General features: G+C 46.2%; 1 protein-coding gene across 1 annotated transcript in view; it reads right to left on the reverse strand.

Annotated features, from left to right (window-relative positions):
* Window positions 1–15,372, reverse strand: part of LOC144114092 (band 7 protein AGAP004871-like) — a 170,398-nt gene that overhangs the window by 141,043 nt on the left and 13,983 nt on the right. The window lies entirely within an intron of this gene.

Below are 15,372 nucleotides of genomic sequence, written 5' to 3' on the forward strand. Positions count from 1 at the left end.
CCTTGCCCTAAGCAGTTCACTTGCTGATTTCTTTGAATGATCTGCCCCGCACTCTCGCTCGGCCGGCGCATTCCGAACCGTGAGTAGTGAACCTAGTCGAAGAAAGCGCGAAAGGGCGCATTGTGGTTTCAGGTCCCAAACACTGTTCCAAGAACTTATGCATGCACTGCTGAAGACTCCCTTACGCAGAGGTGCCGTGTTGTAGACACAGGCCTCAGCTATCAAATATTTTCTATTTTCTTCGTTAGGCTTGTTCTGAAGGTGAAGGACACTGCCTCTAGCACTAGAACAAAAATTCTTACACGTATTTTTTTTAGAAAATGTGTCCAAGTCATCCTGAGCTGTATTCCACTGAATCGTACATATTCTCCCAAAAACATGATTAATGTAAGCACACACGCAAAAAATATACTATCCCTTTTTGTTCCACAGACAAACTGAATAAAAGGTGAACAAGTTTTTTTTAAAGCGTCTTATAGCCAGCGCTGAAACTGGTGCGTAATATACAATAAAGGTATATTTGACCTCTCTGATGTAGTGTTCAGACATTCTTGTCCTTTGCCGCTTTACATGAACTCCAGAATTATGCATTCTATGTGAAAGCACTGCAGTTTCCTTGCTTCCATGCCATAAAGTGTGCCAGCACCCATAAGCACGCAAAGCACGCATAACACAAACGCACAAGTTATTTGCCCTGTTATCGCAGTTCCGACATGATGCACACAGAGTTTAGCAATAAGCATCGTAATGATCAGACCGAGGAGGTTAATTACTTAGAATGTCAGAAATTAACCGAAGTTCAGATGTGCCCTAATGCGCCAAATTTGCACGTCATATTCGTAGCAGTTATTCAGGCGCGGGCTAAGCATAGTGACTGCTGTCAAGTAAACGCTCTTCGCTGAGAAGAGCAAATTTATTTTAAACGAGAAAAGAAAAAGAAACGTAACATGAAGCTAACAAAGGCCGCGATGAGCGTGTTCACAATCTGGTGGATTTCTGAAACCTGTAACAAAGACCTTGTTCATTTTAGAGCGCCAATAGATATACATCACCGGAAAGAATATGTACTCTTTAGCACATGGGGACCAACAATAAGGTTCGCTACAAGACGTTTCAGCTTCTTTTCAAGTGAGTTAGTGCCATGGTAGTGCTTTCCTAACCGTAACCCGGTCACTCCTGACCCCGCCCACATTTTCTGCGGCATTCCCTGTTGCACACGTTTTGTGTTCAGTATTTGTGCAGCGCAGATTGCAATGGTAGATCAGAAACGCGTATTAGGTGGCAATAGTTTGATGGCAATTGAGTAAAATGTCCGTTGGTACAACATGCAACAAACTTGAAGCTAAAATTTCTCTGCTCGCTTTAAAAAAATTCGGCAGAGACACTTGACTGCTTACATGTGAGAATGCGAAAGCATTAAAGTGCTGAGTCATGCTACGTTACAGAATGACTATGAGTCATGACTACGACAACGAGACATTGCTATGCATACTATGTACAAAACTCTATTCTACAAACCTTACATTACGTTACCTCTACAGTGCCGAGTCATGCTACGTTGCAGAAAGATTTTGAGTCATGACTATCACTACGAGGCATGACTATGCATGTTTGTACAAACTGTATACACCTTACATTACGTTACTTGTAAAGTGCTGAGTCATGCGTCATGACTACGCATACTTTGTACAAACTCTATAGAGGTTACCTTAGGTTACTCGTAAAGTTCTCAGTCATGATGCGTTCCAAATGATTACGAGTCGTGACTACGACTCGTAACTTTTATAGGTAATAGTACGTTACGTTTCATCATTCACGACTATTTTATGTTCGATTGCATGTGTTGTCGCATCGTACACCGGCTTACTGCATCATCTGAATTCTGGTGTCATAGGCGGCGGCGGATGGCGGACAGCTTTTGTGCTAATGGGACATATAATGCTTTCGCATCAAAAAACATAAAAACGCAAGAGCGGCTTTGCCATGATGACGCCATGTCTATCCTATGCTGGCACAGAATCCCGGCAGGTGCGGATAAAATGTTGGGCAGCTAGGTCGTATCGGTTGACGGGTTGACGTGCACTAATGACAGAAATATCGTACGCGTCTTCCGCGTGGTAAGACACGAGAACCTACGTTGTTCATCACTGGTACTTTGCCGCATTGCTCGCTAGTTGTGTGAAGAAGCCCTTTTAAAGTTCTTAAAACCGGTTTCTCGAAAGAAATTACGTGGCATTTAGTGATAGAGCTGATTTGTTCTAATGAAGCCAGCGGGAAATTTATGGGCAGCTCTTGGAGGGGCCGGTTGAGGAGATTTTGGGGTAGGGGTAGGGGGAGGGAGAAGGGGTTCCCCTTAGTGAAGCGCTCACGTTTCTGCCAACTTGATATCCCAGACTCAGAAAAGTCCACCGGCCGGCACACGCACGATCTGTCGGCGGGAAGGGCAGAGAGTACAAGGTGGACGTGTTTGACACAGCAGTTTTAAAGCGCATAACTCAATGCTCTATTGGGTCAAGGTGATGACCCTGTATACATGTAGAAAAAAATCATAAGCCAGGCACAGATGGGCAAACGTTTTTCTTCTTCCTTTTTAGAATCCCCTCTCTTTCAGTAGCATCGCTTTCAGCAAATAATGAAGGCTTTATTGCCTGAAACCATGTTGGCATATTGGTTTTTGCCGCAGGTTGCCCAAATGGTGCGCTTCTCTTTCGCAGACAGTGTAATATTCGAGTGGAAGAATGGCTCAAAAACGTGCCTCAGGCCCAATTTCTCGGTAAATCTGGTCTCAATTGGGAAATATTCTCTCTTCCCTCACAGGCATTTTGCTATTACTCATTAAATTGGCGTCCTAATGAATGCATGCACCAACCTTGCGTTGATTTTAGGTGTGGTCCAGTGTTTTGCTCGTTTTTAGCTATTCATGTAGCCGAGTTCTCCATGGAACGTAAGCAAACTTGTCAATTTTTTTATGTTCAGTCTCGCGTAACGCAGTATTAAGCTCGCTACTTTTTATCACGTTCAGTGAGATGTCAGGCGGAACATTATAACTGATTCTACTGAAACAATGATTGGCATGTTTTGATAATGCAGCTCCTTATTTTATATATTTCTCATTTCAGGAGTTGTTGCTTCTTTTTATTTATAATGAACCTTACAGACTAAATCTTGATGCTTTCGATCTTTAATATTTTGGCTATATTTGTTGAAGATAATGGCGCACGTGCCGCGTTATTTGCAGCTGACGGCATTTTTATACTTAATGCCCGATGGTTCAGGAGTTCGGAACACTTTCAGACACCATCCTTGCAAGTTTTGAACCACAAATAAAACTGGACGCCCGGCGGTTCATTCGATCTGCGGATGACAGAGAAGAAAAAAACCCAAAAAACTGCTCTCCGAAACTTTGACAGTGAGTGTCAGGCGTCCGTGTATTCACGATTACCGCAGCCCGCTGTGGTTGATGCTTCGTGTGCGGCGTAGCCGCGCGTTTACGACACCGTGCTGCGTTGACGCGCTCCAAGAGCCAGCGCCAGTGTCTGGTGTCGCGTTCCTGGTAGTGTGCCTCGCCGGCGAACATATAAACGATACGGTCGTAAACGGCGCCCGACCAACACGCCTGAGACGCTGCTCCGACGTCCCCCAAGCGTGCCACATAATATACCACTACAGCGGCCTCTCTGTCTCATAACTGCTGCCGCTGTTCCCAGTCGCCACAAACCATGTTTTTACGCCCGTAGTATACAAGGACGCAGACATGCATGGTATGCTCCAGTGAACCAAAAAAAAAGTCTGAAAGGTTAGAGGGAGCTTCCTTGGGCTGCGAGCACGGCAGATTTAAGAGCAAAACAACCACCGAGAGGAGTGGGAACCTCTCACCGTATACTAGCACGGTGAAAGCAAAAACTGAAGGCTAGCGGTATGGAAGCCCCGGGAATTGGCTGTGAAAGCCACTGAGCAGCCTTGTTGGTACAACAGGTCATATCACAGTGCACCCCCTCGCCGAACCTGTGCAAAGTCGAGCACGTGCGGCGGCCTAGCGACGACAGTGTTCGAGATTCGGCGCATGAAATCTCTTGCAGTTCTGACTCAGGTACAGCGGTAAAACATTTCCGAAAGAGCGTACGCATGCGCACGAAAAAAAAAGAAAAGAAAGAACCATGGCCGCTGTCCCCACATCCCAGTTCACGCATAAGTTGCGAAGCCATTCGACAACGAAGCTTTTTTTTTCATTTGTTTTTTTTTGCCTTCCATATGTACTGTTTGTTAGCACGCTTTTCTCTATATTTTGTACGTTAATCATTCTGTCAGGACCGAATCAAAACATTATGCTGACATAATAATAAGCGAATTTCACAACTATGTGGGCAGTGAGGTATAGCGGCTACCTTACATAACGGGCACTATAGCCAAGTAATTACAGCTCTTACCTTGGCTTTGTAAATTGCTTCCCTGCAGGTGATACCGGTGAGTTTAATGTATGAGTAAGATTCGAGACACATTTTCTTCACACTGCTGTTCTTTTAAGCTAAGCTTTCAGCCACCGAGCAATTTGATGTCTCTGCAGTGTAGGTGTGGCATGGTACGGTGTGGTACAGTACGGTGTGGTATGGTACGGTATGGTACGGTACGGTACGGTACGTAACGGTATGGTATGGTATGGTATAGTATGGAATGGTATGGTATGTGAGGAATGAAATCCCGAAATTGTGCCTGTGCTATTGCCGATCTTCACAAAATCGACGCCACGCTGCGGTGGCGCCGCGAACTAGTTCAAGAAGGATCGGTGTGCGGAACCGCATCGGTTTGCTCTGTTGCGCGAGGGGTTGGCGGGCACATTCAGACGTTGCTGTCAGAGTTTTGTTGTTAAATTTTCTTTACTAGCACTTTTACATGAATGTTTGCAAGCTATCGAGATATCAGAGCAGCTAAATGTCACTGCGCGAGTTTTCTTGTGCCAGCAATGCAGAGAAAGCATGGAAATAGGAGGTTTCCGCGTTGTAGTGAAATGCTTACACGGCCATAACAGCAGATCTTTTATCAGACACCCAGCCTATATTGCTAAAAAAGATGATCGGCATGAACGAAAACGACCCATGTAAATACAAGGCACTGAGAGGAAATATCGTTCTGACTGAGGTACAGCGGTAAAACATTTCCTAAAGAGCGTACGCATGTGCAGGAAAAAAAAAAAGAACCATGGCCATTTCAACCGCGAAGGGTTTTCTGCACGAATGTCTCTGTAACTGCATGCCTTATTACGACATGCGTATTTGGTGCTATGTACCACGAGCAACAAATGAAACGCACTCAGGGTACTTGCAACAGGAACAGAACAGTACAAAATTATTGGTTGCTGTAGAATAACAGGCGGGGTGCATTAACGCTTGCACGGCGCGGTCTTCGCGCCTACGAAGTTAAAATCAGGTGCTCTAGTATTCAGTCTCCCTCATCTGAATTCTCGTCTTGCTGTTTCCGTTTCAGCTGTCTTGTGCACGCTTCATCTGTTGCTGATGGTACGTGCTTTGCTTTCCACGAAGAAAGAGAGAGAGTGATGATATGATTTAATTCGAATTCTATTCCATTCTGATTCTTTCTGTACTCCGACTGCCCCGTGCTCTCGATGTTGCTCGCTGGAATCAAACAGACGAGCGAATGACAAGAATTTAATGAAATGAAACCAAAATAATTGTATCATGATGGCCTTAAATTCATTACATCCCTTTAATTCATTAAATACGAACGAGCCGAGGAAACGTAGCCCAGTTAATTGCTTCGAGATGACAGTGCTAGGAAAAAGGCGACCTTACTGCTCTATCTTTCCATCATTACATATGATTAGAAATATATACTAATTTAAAGTACCACATGACTAATAAACTTAATGAGCATGAAGTGATGCCAACGGGTGCGACTTCAACAATTAAAACTCAAGAAACAGTTACTGGTAAGCTTTTCAAGATTCTCATCTATGAAGCAGCATGAAAACTGACAAGCGCTGGACCTTTCTCACTTGATATTCCGGTTTCGTCATGCACCGGTTGCACAAAAACCTTCATCGTTAATGTCCTTGATTTTAAATGCTTCCCGAAGCGCGCGTCGACCGCCTGACGCTTTGCTTTCACGCCGGCCGTTTTATAATGCCAGACAGCGATTGATCCCTCGTTTCTCGATTATTCATTTACACTCTGGAGAAGAGACTGTTTGGCTCGCACGAGTTGGCCACCTCGGCAAAGAAAAAAAACGCGAGTTTGTCGTGAAATTTTAAAACAAGCGCAATTACACATAGGCTGACACCGGGAGCAGCCTTCCGTAACGCCACCATATTGGGACATCTATATTTGACCCCCCCCCCCCCCCCTTATCGGACCGCCATATAGAACCAGGAACTCTAGGTCGTGATATTCACCAATGGGAAATGCCGCAGCGAAGGGTTACAAATTATAATTTAGACTTCATTGCGTCCTTTACGTGCAATGATATCGCACAGCACACATACGTTTTCGCCTTTCGTAATATGTAAATGCGCCCCGCAGCGACCACGACTCGAAACCGCACCACCTCGAGCCCAGCAGCTGGAAGCCTTAGCACACCCCAGCAAAGTGGCGGGAGTAGCTTTCAGGCTCAAGGACAGCAATAACAGAAAAAAAGTTGAAGGCGAAGGTTTTTCTTTCTTCGGCTTGAATGCAACCTTAACATATATCGGGCGGAGATCGCTTAAACGACCGCACGTGTTGCCCTCCTGCAGCAACCGAGCTGCGAATTTCTTCATGGGCCAGACTGAGGGTGTAGGTTTATCTCTTGCGCAAAGGGAGGAAATGCAACACGCGGAAGACGCAAAGTAACGGCTATTTTTGGACGCAGTGTGTCCTGGCTAATATTCGCACTTTTTTTTTATTCTTTTCGCTAGTAAAATATCCCTGCATAACAAAGACACGCTCTTTTTCTTACGGCTCTTGGAGCAAAGCGTTCGCAAGGATACTCGAAAAAGTAGGCTGAGTGATGGTGGGGCAATATATTTTTTTTTAGTGCACCAACGCTTATCCACCCGTTAAATTATCGATGAGCACTTAACTCCTTCGGCGCGCTGCGATACTTTAAAGATGAGCATTTGTCGCACAGGTTCCTTCCTGTGCTGTCGAATGTGCTGCTGCCGACGTTGCGTGCTCCTACTTTATCTTTTACTTTGCCTATTTTACTTTAACTATTTCACCTTTTAGATCCGCATCATTGCACATCTTCGCAATGCTTACCATATGTATATATATTTCTTAAAATCCATACGCTATGAGCAGTCACAAATATATATATATATATATATATATATATATATATATATATATATATATATATATATATATATATATATATATATATATATATATATATATATATATATATATATATATATATAGAGGGTTGCTCAACGGGCCAGTGAAAACTTGCACAGTGAAAAGGTCACAACTGGACGGTCCACCGTCTGAAACCGTTGGTGAATAAACCTAGATAATCGAACCAGTTGTGACCTTTTCACTGTGCATATATATATATATATATATATATATATATATATATATATATATATATATATATATATATATATATATATATATATATATATATATATATATATATATATTTGTGACTGCTCATAGCGAATGGCTTTTAAGAATACCCTGCATGATGTCCTCCAACTCTGTGTGTTAAATCTTGAGGCGCACGTGTGAATGTTATTTAGACAAGAGGAAAACGAATGGGCTACAAGTCGTCGACCGCCAGCAAACGTGAACTGAACAAGCGTATATCCCACAAGTTGTATTCAGGTGCATAGCGGTCCACATCAGGACCTCTTTGTAAAAGATCAAAATATAATATATCATAAGAGCGTGGCAGTGTTCTGAATATGGCTCGATTTCTGAACTAGAGCGTTCCGTAAAGAGTCTCGCTCCGTTGCAATATCAAAAGCGTGTGCATTCTTTTTTCACCGCTCATAAAGTTCTAACATCCTTTCTATTGCAGTGCCACGATGCGGAACCTTCCTGGAGTTAGCCAGGAAATTAGAAAAGACACCATTCATTAGTGCGGTAATAGTCAAGTGGGATTACCTGTGGAAAGCAACCAAATGTGAAGCCTCTTATTGCTTTTCTTACCCTGAACATATCTTCCTCATGAAGCTCTTAGTGGGTGCGCTTCTTGATTTGCTGTATTTTTTTCTAGGTCACAAGAATTCACTTCCAGCATTCTTTGGCTCCTCTCTGACCAAGTTAAAAAATAAGAACTATTCCAGCCGTAAGTCTTCGAGATTATCTAGCTCATCAAAAGCTGTCCCATGCTGATGTCCGAGACACATATTAATATGTGGGGATTTCATTAGAGCACGACGTTCCACTCTTCAAGGCATGCGGCACGTAATATAAATTTCGTAATTATTGAAGAAAAAAAAAGCCTTGGTATTGTGCTGTAGTGCGATTACCTCGATGACGTATATTTATTTTTATCTAGCTGGAAGCCAAGCTAAAGTATCATGAGAGTGGAATAGCTCTCGGATATTAACTTTTTTCGAACATTTTCAGTGCGTAAAAAAAAGTCACTGACGCAAGAAATTGTCGCTAACCTCACAATTACATTGTAATTACCTGATCTGAGGAAAAAGGGCTTATCACGTGCCTCGATTATTGAAAAGCGTTTAATCACCTCACTTCGTGAGCACGACATAGATAAAAAATTTCGTGCATTTATGGACGACACTACTAGTTTTAAGGCTTCTCTGTCCACGTAGAAAAATCAGTTTTAACCCAATGGTAAGGCAGTCTTATTTGGAGAGCTTCTGTTTGTGCGACTGATTATTGGTGATCCTCTTTTTGTGAAAAAAAAAACAATAACTAAGTGCGAATCCTCTCTTCCTTGAGCAGAAAGCATATATATATATATATATATATATATATATATATATATATATATATATATATATATATATATATATATATATATATATATATATATATATACGTATTCGGCAGTTGAACGCGCTGCCAATACGAACTCGAACGTAACGAAGCGCATCACTTCTGGCATCTTCTCCTATACGGGTGTGTGACACGCGCGCCTGAAATGAGAATCGAGTCGACAGGTGTAAATGCTCTCAAACTGTATCGAACTCGCGGCAGCTCTGTACTGCGTTACGATCGAGCACGAAAGCCGTCCGAGATTCAAAGTAGACGTGCATGTCGGATGGCTGTAGAGCAAGTTTCACCGTTTTCAGTTTCGTAAGCTTGAAAATGGCTGCTACACGAACAAGAAGTTAGGATGAACGAGAAAAGTTTGCTATACCTCTTTCTTCGCTGTATGGTTTACCCGGTATCGCCAGCGTGGTTGTGTTGTCATGTGCCGTTCAGGTGATGATTTGCATGCAAGAAAGCCGAAAAAAAAACCACAGTACGGATTTTTTTTTTCTAGATGCTTAGCTCGCGGAGCGAGAGCAATAGACAGCTCGACGAGGAAGTGGTCCGACAACAGGTCTGTTAACGGCAGCTGATTGGTGGACAGAAAAGATCGCTAGTTATTTGCGCAGTTCCCTGAGGTCACTCATGAGCCCTTTGGCGTTTCACTCGCGTTGTACAGATGGTGTTCGCCCACGGCATTTCAGCGGCCGTCTGACCCAGTTATGGTGGTCGCGTGACTGCGACGCCCCTACTGGTGATCACAAAAGCAACCACGTGACCTTTGGTTTTGCGTGACGCCGCCGCGACCCCACGGAAATGCATGCGGAAGTTCCATGAAAAGCTGTCGCCGTGAATCATGAGCACTGCCGCGCACACAGCTGCATTTTGCGACTTTACTTGGTAACACAGGTTGACTGGTGTTCAGCGTATCAATTACCACACAAAACGGCGGTGCTTCAACTATGTGGGGAGAAAATGAATATAAAGTAATATTCCTGCGAACTGGGTGACTTGAACATACAGAGTAAATACTGCATCTACGCCATGCTGGTGAAAAAAAAAAATAGTCGCTCATGGAGTGTGCCTCTGCGAGCAGTAGCTTTCAAGGAACCGAGAAAACAAGCACGATGCGACAGATTAAATGGAGGATAGTTAAAGCAACTATGGAAAACTTGATAGTTCAGCTAAAAAATAAAGGACACTCGGCTCGTTTTCCCGAAGCGTATAAAAGATCGAAGATGGCTATCATTGATTGTTGTTTCCGGACAGTGATTTTTTTAATTACTCAGTGCCCTGCACGATGACAGCGCACGCACAGCAGAGGTCAACCACATAATCGGCAGTGTGTTCCGAGCGGCGATGGCCGTGCAGGTGGCCGGACGCTACTCCTGCATCGGCAGAGCCTGACGGCCCGGACGAAGACTGGTTCGTGGCGCAACGTCTCTTTAATCCACGCATGCGAAACGTTCCGTGGAAATCGAACCTGCGGACCTCACCGCCCGCAAGAACTTCCAGCTACTCCGAGCAGTTGGGACACCACGTCCGTGCACGTCGAGACCCCCTCCCGTGGAGTGGCGTGTCACGTCCCACGGGAGCGTTGCATACAGCAGCGGGCCGCACCGGTGGCGCCCAGGCCGGTGGGAGGAAGAGGGGGGGGGGGGGGGGCGATAAGGCGGCAGCGGAGCGCGAGGCGAGCAGCCGGCGTTGCAATTTGCGTGCCGCCACTGGCGCTGGCTGGGCGGCCCTGTCAAGATGATATACGCCCGTCGAAAGCAAAGAGCAAGGCGAAATAAATCACGGGCATTCGGCCCGAACGCCGCCGCTGGCAGCAATAAGGCAACGCGCCGAGCATAATAGAAGGCACAGACAACGACGGCTCTCCGCCGGGAAATGCCGCGCACGCTGCAGCCAGCACTGCCGCCAATCGTCCGCCATTGAACGCGGAAAAACGTGTCGTTTATATCTTGGAGACATTGTGCCCGCCCTTCGCTACCGCGCGTCCGCCGCGGTTTCTCAGGATGCGCGAGCACTCCGCTCGTCGAGACTGCTCTCTCTCTCTAGTTTCCTTTTCGAATCGCAGCCACGAACTGACTGCCCGAGAACCTTTCGCCTCTTTCTTTCCTTTTATCTATCTTTCAATAAAGAGCGCAGCTTTTGTGCAAGTGCACCGATGCTTCTCTCCTCCGTTTTTGATGCGCACAGTACCGATCCTTAATGGTGCGCTCCCAGAAATTCTGCTGCTAGCGAAAGTGCTGCAATTCAATAAGCCACCTGTCACCGCAAACACTCTTGGATCACACCGTTATCACCACCGGCGCGTGAAATATAGCTCTCGTTGTGTTCTACCTCTGAACATTGATAAAAATTGGGTAACCTTCACGTCTGCTGAGCTTCGTCATGTCCCAGCTGTCACTGTAGTTTCGTAACGCCATGAGATCAGAATGAAATCAGTGCTTTTCAAGTGGGCGCTCTATCAAATAGGGGAACACAGCAGATTGCTACACGAGGACTCAATGATCCGCCGAAGCATTACCGCAGGTGCGGGATCAATCACGCAAAGAAAAAGGAAAAATGCACACCTTTGTTTGAAAAAGTGACGATTTTCGGATAGAAGCCTTCCACGTGCGCATCGGCCAGCCTTCAGTGGCGTTGACTGAATAGCAATTTGAGTTTTTAATGTCTGCATTGGGTTATCAGTGAAAGCTGTGTTGCTTATGATCCTTTCTTCTTAACTTCTGCTGGTTGGCGAATCTTTCTGTTCACAATTACTTCTTTGCTGCTCTTTTTTCTTTTTTGTTATTCAGCCTTTTTATGGTTTTCTACTAACACCTGTACTTTCAGAAATAAATTTTCGATTGTGAGTTAACACTAGTCCTTGGGGTTCTTCGTCCTGTCGTCGTCTTCACGCGCTTTTCCACCATGCATATTAACCAACTCGCCCAGCTTTCTGCTCTTATATGATATAAGACCCTGCGCGCTTGATGACTGCGCCTACGAGGAATATTCATAGCTCATCTCCACAAGGCATTTTGTTGCTGGATATTTTTCTGTTTCGCTTCATGTAATAGTTGGCCTGGCCCTTTCCCTCTCCCCGTCTTAACCCACTTTAACCCATTTTTTCCTCAACAAGGATTCGAAGGTAGGGCCAAGAACTAACCTTTATTTGAGCGCTAATAGAAAAACTTCATGGAACGACTAGAGCTAAATGTACGGACGTTTATACATTTGGCCTACGTTGAAATGCGGCTGCTGCAGCAGGTGGTATCGAGTCCGTGACTTTGCCCTAAGCAGCAGAAAGCACCATTGAACCACGGCGGCAGACGGGCTGCTCTGGTGAATGCGTCAGAGATGTGGTAAAGAAAAAGTAAAAAGGCGAAACACCAGGATGCGTTCCCGCCGAAGGTGCCTCAAGAAGGCCCGAGCCGCAACGGTGGCCACGCCTCAGCGCCGCGAGACGCGGCAACCCTCGAGCCAAGCCGCCACTTTTCCGGCAGCGCTGGCGCACGGGCCCAGCGCGGCGCTTTTTCGCGGCGTCTCCGAGGGAGCGTGAATGCCAACCGGGGCGTCCGAACAGTCAGCCGAACGTGCTCCAACTGCGGCAGCCGCATGAAGACGCGTCGCCCTGAATAGGTACAACCCGCAACCCCTGGCACAATGGGCGAACGCGTTCGGTATAAAAGACGCAACAGTAATACGCGCAAGCGCTCGCTTGTTTGCGTGATGCGGAAAAGCCGGTCATCCCCATATTTCCAGTCTTGGCTGCGCATTCCTTCGGCGTGCGTGCGGTTGGCGGAAGGGGCGGTGAAGCGCCCATATTGACGTTGCGCGCACGTGAGGAAAGCATATCGCATGCTGTGACGATCAAAGTTTTGCTTGTTTCGTTGTGTTCCGTTTTCTTGTCTTCTCTCTTCAACTTCATCCCTTTGTCCTGGCGCGCTGAAGAGACGAGAATGCAAATCAGCGGCAAGACTCTTTTTTTTTTAAGACACTACACTTCTGTTTTTCGTCCCCATAAGTTTGTGTACAAGCATTTTTTTTTAAGTTGCCCGTGCCGGAAGCGCGCGTGGTACGTTTTTATCTGATTTTTTTTTCACAGAGAATGTTCTTGCAGTCTGCAAACACATTTGTATTCACATTTTTATCTCGCGCTCAAGTAAACGCTCGTAAAATCTTTACATACAAATCTAAAGCACTCGACGCGAAGAGATGACAGCCGCTTGGTCGCGTGCTGGCTTCACAGGCGATATACCACTTCCTCGAGTGCCACCCAACTGGCACAAAATCTGCGGGCGGGCGCAGTGTCGTCACTGCTTGAAGAACCTTGGCTTGATTTGCGCAGAAAGGCTTACTGTGAGAGAAGGGAGCCCGAATCCCACTGGCAAACTATTGAACAATTGTATTTATGGGTTCTGGTTCCTCAGGCTACGAGGAATTTCAAAGCGTACTGTCGGCAAAGCGCCAGTGTTGCATGGTATGAGTGACTTATTACAGCGGGCTCAGCCGTCGTTGCAGGGTACAGCGCTGCGCTTCAAAGCTTGTTTTCTTAGGACAGGAAGCTACGTGCGACGATGGCTTCCGCAAGCGGGCTGCTCTCGTGCGCTCGCTAGCCAGCCTTGGCCACCGTCGCCTGTGTTTCGTAGCTGCCTGCCACTGCGACACAGAGTGTAAGAGACCCAGCAGCAGAAGTGCCTAAGAGATGGGTATCTGGAGCGTCTTCACGACCAGCCGCATTACGCTGCAGATTCTGAAAACTGCAAGCAAAGCGTTCGCGAAAAATGATTGGCAGCGAAATAACAGTGGTCGACTGCGGCTGACTTGAAACAGGTGGAACGTCACGTTTTAGTGCTCATGTCTTAGCAGAGGTCGTGACTGCTGTTTGACAGCAAACTATATTACATGCCATAACTTTTCAGCTCCGCATTGGCTACTAAAGAGGCTTTATTCCTAGCTGTTCCTGTCACGAAGCTGGACGTGAACACGTATAGCATATGCATACATTGGCACCAGTCGCCCACCTCTCGGCGCTTTCAAATCAATGCAGGGGTTATATTCACACGGCGCGTGTTTCATCGAGTCTATTGAAGTCATAAACAATACTAATCACCTCAATTCTACAAGCAGTTCTTGTCGAAGTAGGGATCAATATACTTCGATGAACGGAATGCAGGTGTAAGAATGAGAGTCGCACTTTCCACTCAAGTCTTGTATATTACATACCTTAAGGAATACCGGAATGGAACAGTCGTATTGGATGTAAAGGTGCAGAAACATGTCTTGGACATCGACGCAGAAAAAAAAAAATTGAAGCTTTCGGTATTTTGACCGTAAACTCTTCCGCTGGGCGTTTTTCCAATGTATGGCTCATTGTCAAAGGGTTCAACGAGACTGAATAAGTAAATAAAAATAAATAATTACTTGCATCGGTACTACCACGTGACCCCGATAACCATACCAACCTCCTCCGTGCACAGAGATTGAATATCAGCTTAATGATATGCGGAACTCAGAATCTGTAAGGTTTAGGCCACAAAGCCCCTGGAGGGGGACCCGCTGTACGCCTCCGCTGTGGCACAGGAGGTTGCGCTACCGGTGGTGAATGTAGCAGTGCGGTGGAGACACAATCCGATCTCCGCAACCAGCTGATTCTTCGCTCTTTGTGCGCAGGCTACCCAGTATCGGTGTATCTTGCATTGTAGTAATGAATTAGTCTGCAACTATTGTTCGGGAGACAAAAAAAAAAGACAGTTGATGTAGTCTCTGAATACCAATCGCTGCCGTGCGAAGGCCTGCAAGGACAGACTCGAAGTCGTCTTCCTTTTATTTGTCTCGCGAGAACTCACCAACCCAAACTGGCAGAAGTATACGTGCTATCATAACTAAGCTTGCGCCGCGGCTACAGGAACTCAGCGCGCTGCCAACTTCATATGGTCAGGGGAAGTGTTTCAACTAAATTTCGCACAAGTTGCCGGCGCTAACGAAGCTAAAGATTGCGTGCAGGAGGCGATGCCATCTCGGCGGACGAGTACATGCGGTGAAGCAGGCATTGTAAGGAGCGCTCGGAAGCTGATGTGGTCAACCGGCTCGTTAAATGCAATCTGCCGAGACCAGTGAAGGAGGGCTCCCCAAAGCGAGCTCACCAATTAGTGGTCCGTCAGTGATGGCCAGAGAGCTCGAATCGATGCTGGCAAGGATCCGGCGGCGGCTCCTCCGCTCTCGCGCGGTTAAATGAGCGTGAGCGCGGATCGCCACCTGCCCGGGACGGCGTTCATTAGCCGCCCCGGCGATGACGCGCCGACTGCTCGTGCGAGAAGCCCCGCGGTCCGACGCGAGCCGCGATGCAGATCTCTTTAGAACGCGCCTCCCCCTTTCTAATTCATTTCGGAGTGCAAGTTGCGAGCGGTCACTGTCGCTAGTTTGGTTCCTCTCCTGATAT

The sequence above is a fragment of the Amblyomma americanum genome, chromosome 1 (assembly GCF_052857255.1).
Source record: "Amblyomma americanum isolate KBUSLIRL-KWMA chromosome 1, ASM5285725v1, whole genome shotgun sequence".
In the NCBI taxonomy this organism is placed as follows: Eukaryota; Metazoa; Arthropoda; class Arachnida; order Ixodida; family Ixodidae; genus Amblyomma; species Amblyomma americanum.